Source organism: Nicrophorus vespilloides, unplaced genomic scaffold (genome assembly GCF_001412225.1).
Source record: "Nicrophorus vespilloides isolate i.1.1-1 unplaced genomic scaffold, Nicve_v1.0, whole genome shotgun sequence".
Lineage (NCBI taxonomy): Eukaryota > Metazoa > Arthropoda > Insecta > Coleoptera > Silphidae > Nicrophorus > Nicrophorus vespilloides.
The window spans coordinates 53,159-60,442 of record NW_017095947.1 but is presented as its reverse complement, the minus strand read 5'-3'; positions in this window follow the sequence as shown (position 1 = coordinate 60,442).

Here is a 7,284-nt window from a genome sequence, read left to right as displayed (position 1 = left end):
GCAATCAAGTGAAAAATAGTTATTTCTTAAGGTAATTTCAGAATCGTGAGGGAGTTTTGAACGAAATAGATGTTTAGTGCAAGTGATGATCGATGACTTTAGATTCACTTTATAGTTGCACAATTGATTTTGTTCCCAAGGTGAACGCGCGAGACGCGAGAAAAGAGAGATTGCATAACAACGTTCACCATATTTTTTTTTAATGTTTCTTCTCGCGTTGGTTTTATCTCGTTCACTGCGTAACCGAAACACTTTAATTAAAACGCACTTGTAATCTACTTGTTAATTAATTCGTGTGAACTAAATTACATTATTGTAACATTTTATCTTATGCTAATAATTGAAATGTAAAATTGTGCTTTTCCTTTAAAAAAAAACTTGGCTAACTATGTTAATTGAATGCAACACATTGCAAAACGTTCGCATTTCATTTCTTGTTTTAATTAAGAATTTCATTGTACGCATTTCATTTCTATATAAGTTTATTTTTTTAGAGTAAATATGTAGTTTATAGCAATTTACGCAATATAATAAAGTACTTTCGTTTTATAACCTTTCATAGTTTTAACTTTAACAGTGATTGTCAAATTTGACATCCAGTTGACAAGAATTTGAATCTAGTGTCAACTTTGACATAATTCAATATTTCAAATGATTCGTGACGTTTTCTTTTTGTTCTAATTTAATAATAAAAGAATGAAAAGACATTTCCTCTTAGGTAATTCGTATTTCGTAATTATCATATTCAATACTAATTACTTTTATTGTTGTTTACAGGTGAACGCACTCAGGTTTAAAGGCTACAACAACAATGCAACAACACCATTGACAGCTGTCATTACGTCCAAATGGTGTTTATTGCGCATTTGTAGAAAGAGATGATGATGATTGCGGTGCGCCTTTTAAAACCAAACAAAATTTTTGTTTGTTTGTTTAGAAATTGTTACTATATTTATTTTTTTGTTTTTACAGTATACTACTGTGTCCATGGTAACTGAAGAACAACAAAATTAAAAACAAATAAATAAGAAGAAACGCAAACAAATCCATACGTTTTCGAGGATCAAAACTGAAAGAGAAAACAAGAGAAGAGATTTTATTGTGACTTTCTGTATTAATATTACAACTCAAAAATGAATGAAGTTGTTAGATCAACATTTTAATAATCTCTGACGAAATTAAAATATCTCTGCCTGTTTGTAAAATGCAATTTGATTTATGCAATTACTTATTGTTGTTTACAGGTGAACGCACTCAGGTTTAAAGGCTACAACAACAATACAACAACATCATTGACAGCTGTCATTAGGTCCAAATGACGTCTCTAACAACCGAGTGGTGTTTCTTAACAACAAAAAACAATTGGACCAGGTAACTATAATAATTCTTTGCCCACTTCATATACTATTATGATACATTTACTTCATATATAATTTGTTTTTATTACTTTTGATAAATAACAAGTCTTATTACCTAGTTTTCTATGAAAGAGATGATGATTACGGTGCGCCTTTTAAAACGAAACAAAATATTTGTTTCTTTAGAAATTGTTACTATATTTATTTGTTTGTTTTTACAGTATACTACTGTGTCTATGGTAACTGAAAAACAAATAAATAAGAAGAAAAAACGCAAACAAATCTATACGTTTTCGAGGATCAAAACTGAAAGAGAAAACAAGAGAAGAGATTTTTTTGTGACTTTCTGTATTACAACTCAAAAATTAATGAAGTTGTTAGATCAAAATTGTAACAATCTCTGATGAAATTGAAATATCTCTGCCTGTTTGTAAAATGCAATTTGATTTAATCAATTACTTATTGTTGTTTACAGGTAAATGCACTCAGGTTTAAAGGCTACAACAACAATTCAACAACATCATTGACAGCTGTCATTTGCTCCTAATGGCGTCTCTAGCAACCGAGTAGTGTTTCTTGACAACAACAACAAAACAATTGTTTTTGTTGCTTTTGATAAATGATAAGTGTCATGTTTACAACTAAAAAAAAAATGTAAGTCGTTAGATCAACATTGTAATAAACTCGAACAAAATTGAAATGTTATCAGCCTGTTTATAGAATGCAATTTTTGTGTGTATCAAATATTAATAGTTGTAATCAAAGTTCGGTTTGAAGTACTCGATGATAGTAGCTAATGAAATCTGCGCGCAGAAGCTAAACAACACACCGATATGGGTCGATTGTTGTTGTACATTTATTATTACTTTTTAATAAACGCGGCGTAATTAAAAATATGTTTGTGATTTTCGGGTTCGTTGTTTGCGTTGTTAAGAGCGTTCATGTTTGCGTTTTTCTCTTTCTTCTTTTTTTTTTCGCATGCAACGTTATTAATTGTGGACCGCGCCTGTTCCGTTCGCACGAACGAATATCGTTTCATATTCTCCATTTATTTGCTATTATCTTTGGTCGATGACTTTTAAAAATGAAAAAAAAAACTTTAATTGAATATATAATTATAATTATTGATGCAAAATAGAGTTTTGGAGGGCGGACACACACATCGATGAAGCATTCAGATGCAAAACCGATCTTACTTAATTCATTGGCTCCAAACCGCGCAGAATTAGACGTAATTTCATTACGCGAATATATTAATAAATGGGGGCGGTTTTGAGTGTGTGTGTTTGTGTGTGCCAGTTCCGAATTTGCATACGGACACAATCTAACTTCGGTCCCAAAATTTCAATTTGCGAAACGCGTTGATTATACACGATTTACTTTACGCATTTCATCCTCGGAATATGCAGGAAATCAACTGATGTATTCAATAAGCAATTTTAGATCGTAGTAAGCTACAATTATTATTAATTTAGTTATGATTGATAATAGCAATACATTATTAAGATTTCTGCATAATTTATTCGTTTTTAGTGTTTTCTTTAAAATGCTACAATTGATGAAAATAACAACAACAACATTTCAAAAGTTCCGAAACTTTTCCGTAAATAAACTTTCTGGCAAAGTTCAGCCACACCGCAAAGACATTTCTGAAACAGCTTTGTTTTTGTAATGTTTTACACGTAATTACTTCCAATTATTCACGATTGTATTCAAATTAAATAAAATACTTGACATTTTTAACTGTACAAATGTCAAATGAATACTTACATCAAAGGTTTCCAAACTTGATGTTACTACGCCTCCCTCAAAAGTATGTAATCATTTGGCGCCTCTCCCTCCCGACCGTGAAAACACTGCTTTTTCGAACGTTCTAATTTCAATAAACATTCCCCAAACATTCAGCTTTCATATGAATTTATTGGATTAATTCTATGTATTATGTATGTATTTTTTAAAGTTTGAACACGAATTACAGTCAAACGGCTAAAACCACAGAAATATATCGATACTTGCTAGATTCCCCAAACATTCAGCTTTAACATGGATTTATTCTATCTATTACAGTTTTCGAGAAAATCAATGAAATGTAAAAACACTGGTTTTTCGAGCATTTTTTAAAGTTTGAACACGAATTACAGCCAAACGGCTAAAGCCACAGTAATATATCAATACTTGCTACATTCCCCAAACATTCAGCTTTCATATGCATATATTGGATTAATTCTATGTATTATAGGTTTCGAGTAAATCAATAAAATGTAAAAACACTGCTTTTTTAAATGAATTGCGAAATGACAGCTGTCAACTTTCGTCGAAACGTCATTTTTTTTATAGTTATAAACAATAAGTAAATTATTTGTTTCACTATAAGTTTAAGTTTGACACAATTAATTGTATATATACACGCGAAAAAACTAATACATCATCAAATGTACGTTTATTACTTTGATATCTTCTTTTTATTTATTTCATAACAAAATAAATACATAAACTGCGAAATGACAGCTGTCACCTTTAGTCAAAGTGTCATTTTTTTAAACAATTAGTATGTAAATTTGACTAATTTACGTTTAATACTATTTATATTTTCTAATTTATTTACTTAATACAAGATACAATTTTATAATAAAAAAAATACATAAACTACTAATAACTATTGTTTCTTAATTTTAAGTGTAAATTTCAAAGCAGTTTATATATTATATCAAAGACAGAGCTTGTCATCCCAATGTCAAGTGAGGTTTAATCCCATTTTCAATGGGTCGCAAAATGACAGCTGTCACCTTTTCGTCAACAATTCCTCAATAATTTATATTACTTTAAGTATAAATTAGACTGAATTAATTGTTTATTTATATAAAAAAATGAACTATGAAATTTATTACTTCGATTTATATTTGCGAATTGACAGCTGTCATCTTTTGTCAAAGCGTCAAAAACAATTATATAATAATAAACAATTGGGTCGCAGTACAACTGCAAACTATTGGGCCGCACCTGAAAAAAGTTAAGATCAGATCAGAAATATTCACAATTATAAAACTTTTCTTTTCATCTGTCTATCATATTATAACTGTATTCGAATGAAGTATAGAAAACAAAGAAAGAATAATAAAAAAATAGATTTCGCTCTGATTATTATTCAAATTTATTTATTTATACGTATCAATTAACCATAGATACCAATAATAAACTTTGTACAAGAATTAACGAGGTATTTGCTTAATTTATAATTTGTTAATATTTCTTATATAAGATGCCATCGAGGATAAACGTTGACGTAAATCAAACAAGAAAAAATAACGAAAATGTGTAGAATTTTTTGTAGTAGAACAAACTATTTTTAAACTGGATTTCAGCATTAAACGGCGCTCGCATTTATTGCATCGATGATGATGATGATGATAATAATAATACTGTCCACAATTATGGATGCATGTTTTGCCCACTCCTCTCCATCCGCAGGTCGCTCGGAATGGGTTTTAATTATTCCTCAGAAAATCATTAATTCTCGCAACTGATTGAAACGTATTCGAACCTTTTCCGACGTTTCTTTAATTAGAAAAAAATAAATAAAAACACATAGAAAATATGCATGTAATATCCATCTCGGATGGAAATCGCCTGAAGATGATATAACGGATGCCGCACGTTCGATAGAGAAACGTCCATCAATAACAACGATCGATTGATTTAGAAATAACAACGTCTTTGTGTCTAAATAAATCGATTATTCGAAATGCGAATAACTCAACTCTTTTCATCCGATTTCTCGACAAAAACCTATTAACCGACTTACTTTTTAGCATAAACCAATTTCATCAATTGATTTAATTCAATCAAAAGTAAAGTAAAAAAAATGCACTTATAATAATGATATCCGCTTCACGATACAATCTTTTAATCAAACTGTTTGAGAACGAACTTTCAAATTAATTCCAACAGATTCACCTTATTAATTTAACGATTTACTTTTACTAATAACCAAATTGATTCGATTATCAATCTAAGTATTGCATCTTGATAAAACAAAATAACAAAGTTTTTATTTTTCTACTAATTAAATATGTAATTAATATATTACAATTCTTAATAAACATTTCTCGTTTTAATTAATTGCTCATCAGCAAGTTCGGAATTTTTCAAATGTTGTTTTTTTTTGTTGGTGATTTGAAACGTTTTTGGAAACGCGATTTTCTAAAAGTGAAATTTGTCTCATTCGTTTGAAGCGAAAAAATGTCTAGGTCATAGACCTCCGTAATCTGTTTTGGAAATTCTAATAAATGCAAATCAACTATTGCTAATTTGCTACTGTAATTACAGTCGACTAGACTAAAGACAAATGAAAACGTATGGAATTTATTGAAATTATTTTGTTTAAATTAAAAAAAAGAGAAATTGATGATCATATTAAATATTACAATTAAATTTTTAAAAAACAATACAGTCGGGATTTTTATATTGTCGGTATTTTAATACATTCGGGATTTTGATATTGTCGGGATTTTAATACATTTGAGATTTTGATATTGTCGGGTTTTTAATACATTCGGGATTTTAATACAGTCGGGATTTTGTATGTCGGGATTTCGGTTGTCGGGATTTGGATTGCCACCGTATGTAGCCTACTAAGGACTCCAGTCAATTATTAAATTTTCTACAATAAATAATAAAATTTCTGTACTAAATTTATTGTTAATATTAGATTTCTTATAAAATACTAAAAACAACAAAGATGAAATAAGAATCAAAGTGTATCATGTTCTAAGATTGGTATTATTTGTTGTATGTTATTTAACGTTGCTATTAGTGATAAATAAAGGAGGGAGAGAGAAAAAAAGACAATCTAAACTTAGCCTACTATGCGGTAGTATTAAAACAAGTCAATTATTAAATTTTCTACTATTAGTAACAAAATTTACTTACTTTTGCAACCTTGATATATTATTAATATAAAATTTCTTATAAAATACTAAAAATAACAAGAATGAAATAAGAATTGTTAGAATCAAAGTGTATCATGTTCTAAGATTGGTATTATTTCTTGTATGTTAATTAACGTTGCTATTGGTGATAAATAAAGGAGAGAGAGAGAGAGAGAAAAAGAGACGATCTGAACTTAGCCTAGTATGCGGTAGTATTAAAACAAGTCAATTATTAAATTTTCTACTATTAGTAACAAAATTTACTTACTTTTGCAACCTTGATATATTATTAATATAAGATTTCTTATAAAATACTAAAAATAACAAGTATAAAATAAGAATTGTAAGAATCAAAGTGTATCATGAAGGAGCGAGAGAAAGAGAGAAAAGACAATTTGAACGTAGCCTACTATGCGGTAGTAATCAATAGAGGCCTTCTATTTAATACACGTAATAAACAAGAGGCCATTGAATAAGTACATAAAGTAAAACGTGTCAGCTTCTCACATGTTTCGTAACTATTTATAATAGAGACCTTTATTAGTGGTACATAGTAAAACTTTATACAATTTATAAATGAGAAGCAAATAAGAAATTTGATTTTGTAACATATGTTTTTTTTTATTCGACAAATAATTTCATTTAAAAATTTAAATTGTAATTTTTCATTCAATTTTGTTTGTATTTGTTTCCATCAAATGACATTTACTGTCAATAATGACATTTCTCAAAAATGTCTATATTACAGAAAAAAAGTGTAGAAAATTATAATAAATATATTTATATAGTTTTATTAATTATGTTTATTCAAAATTGGAACAATAAAATTATAAATTTTGACAAAATGGAATCATTTAAGGAAATTAGTCAAAAATTACCCAAACCTTACGAACCATAAACTATGAATATTGTAGTTGATATAACTGAATCAATTGCGGTTATTACATAATAATCTGTCAACTACATTTGGATCTGACATTTACTAAAATATGTCAAAA